The following is a 2141-nucleotide window of genomic DNA, read 5'->3' on the forward strand; positions in this document are numbered from 1 at the left end:
TCTAACATGGGTTGGAAAGGTGGTGGTGGCATATCCTTACCCTCAAATGGTATTTCAATGAGTATGATACCATCTCAGGGTCGTCGCTGATGAATGTTCTCGTCTTCTCATCAATGGGTTGGTCATCAATGTCCGGAGCGGAAACATCCACGAATGTGCCACCAACAAAAGTCTGAGCCTCCAGTGCATTGAATGGCGTACCTTCACCACTGTTGTAGCATGGTTGGGAGCCAAATCTCTTACCCTATTAAGAAAGCAGTAGAAAACATAAGTGACGACTAATACTTAACTAAGACAAAAACAATAAAGTGTTCCACGTGAATAATAATAATACCTTAACCAATGCCATTAGAAGCCTCTTTATGGCTGATAACTCAGTTGACGTGAACGACACGAATGACTTTATTCATTGTAAGAAGTCCTCCATCTAATCTAATCTCCCTTCTAGGTGATGTACATGCTGGCTACAATCATACGTCACCTGGGGATGCTGAACAGGAGGAGGAGGTGATGATTAAAGTGAGGAGAAGGAGAGGGATGGTCCATGTAATGAGTAGGACAAGAGGGATGGTCTATGTAAGAAGGAAGAGGGAAATTATTGACATGAGTACGTGGCAGGGCATCCTCGAAGTGATGAGGAAGAGAGTCATGTAAGTATTCCTTGTAACCTTCCATCATAGGAATTTCAAGACTCCGATCAACGTAAGCGCGCTCATCATCCATAGGTTCAATCTCATGTATATGGGCCTGAAAATGGAACAACAATAGGTGCTAATTAAGAGACTAAATCCTAAAATACTATAGTGAATGTATGGAGGAAGAAGATAAATCGTGACGTACCATTTTTGACCCGAAGATTTGGGACTTAATCACCTTCAACTCAGGTGGGTGTGTGCAACTCCACCACATGATGCGTGGTATCATAGATGATGACTCTCTATGAGCAATCGATCCACTGATTGATGACATTATCTCGTAGGCTCTGATCTACATATACGATGATATCAATAACACAAGCATATAACTAATGAAATTAATAAAACACAATGAGTATATAATCACAAACCTGAAAGGCGAAGGAAAATTCATAGAGGTTATACGACTCTGGGGACTTGTTATTGGTAGGTTTCTTCTTGTGCAAGACTACATTTCCATGAAGTGCCCCTTTCAAACTAGGAAAGATCTTGTTCGATACCAACTCACCTCAGTTGTAGCTGACGAAGTCCTCCTAGTCGTCAATCAGAGCCAACATCATCCAATTCATGTGTTGCCTCTAATAACTTATAGAAATACAAATTATTGTAGTCTTTTATGTAAAATAATGAAACCTTAAGGCACAAGATTGGACGAAAAGCGGAGAAAAGTAGAAGAATTGATTAATTTGTGTACCGCAAACTACAAAAGAACTTTATCCCTATTTATTACGTTTTACTTGTCTTATCGTAGGATTTTTAGGCGAAAAGAAGTATAGCCTGACGGTAGAACATTAGGCGAGGAGACGTACGTGCAACTAGCAAGGCGGCGATCACAACAAGCAAGGCGATCTGAAGCACTACCAGATAAAATTGGTTGGTGTGAATGTTAAAAAAAGGACAAAAGGACATTAGCGACATCGATGCAGCTTCGCAGAAGAATTTATGAGGCGTGAAATGTCCTGCCACATCACTCCTCGCCTATAAATAGAGGCATTTACTTTAGAGTCAAGTGTGCAAAAATTCGATCCCAGAGAGCAAGCTCATTCTTCCGTTCATCCATTCTTTATTAAAGTTTTAGGTGAGAGTCTAGAACAAGAGAGAGAGAAACTTCCCCTATCATTTCCTCTCATCACAACAAGTAAAAATCATAGCCAAGGAATACAAGAAATCATATTCTGAGGCTCGATTCATTTCTATGTATCCCATTTTGTTGTATTTCTTATGGTCGAGAGGCTTAAAGTTTTAGTCATGGTATTAATACATTTCTTCTACCATTCTCCCATTTCTCTTTTACTGTTCACTTTCAATGCATTTAATTAGTTTATGAACAATGTAATGTGTTATTAACTAGAGAATCTAGATGTGTGTTTTTATAAGTTCTATTTAGCTAAATGCGAACATCAACCTTTGTTTTATTCGAGAGAAAAGACAATTGCTTTGACAGTA

The 2141-nt window shown here is 39.0% G+C and overlaps 1 long non-coding RNA gene across 1 annotated transcript; it reads left to right on the top strand.

The window, feature by feature from the left end:
• Positions 1 to 1919, top strand: LOC127149934 (uncharacterized). The gene is made up of 3 exons (XR_007821800.1): positions 1 to 222; positions 449 to 650; positions 1447 to 1919. It is a non-coding gene; the product is annotated as an uncharacterized LOC127149934 (long non-coding RNA).
• The last annotated feature ends 222 nt before the right edge of the window (positions 1920 to 2141 follow it).

The sequence above is a fragment of the Cucumis melo genome, chromosome 1 (assembly GCF_025177605.1).
Source record: "Cucumis melo cultivar AY chromosome 1, USDA_Cmelo_AY_1.0, whole genome shotgun sequence".
In the NCBI taxonomy this organism is placed as follows: Eukaryota; Viridiplantae; Streptophyta; class Magnoliopsida; order Cucurbitales; family Cucurbitaceae; genus Cucumis; species Cucumis melo.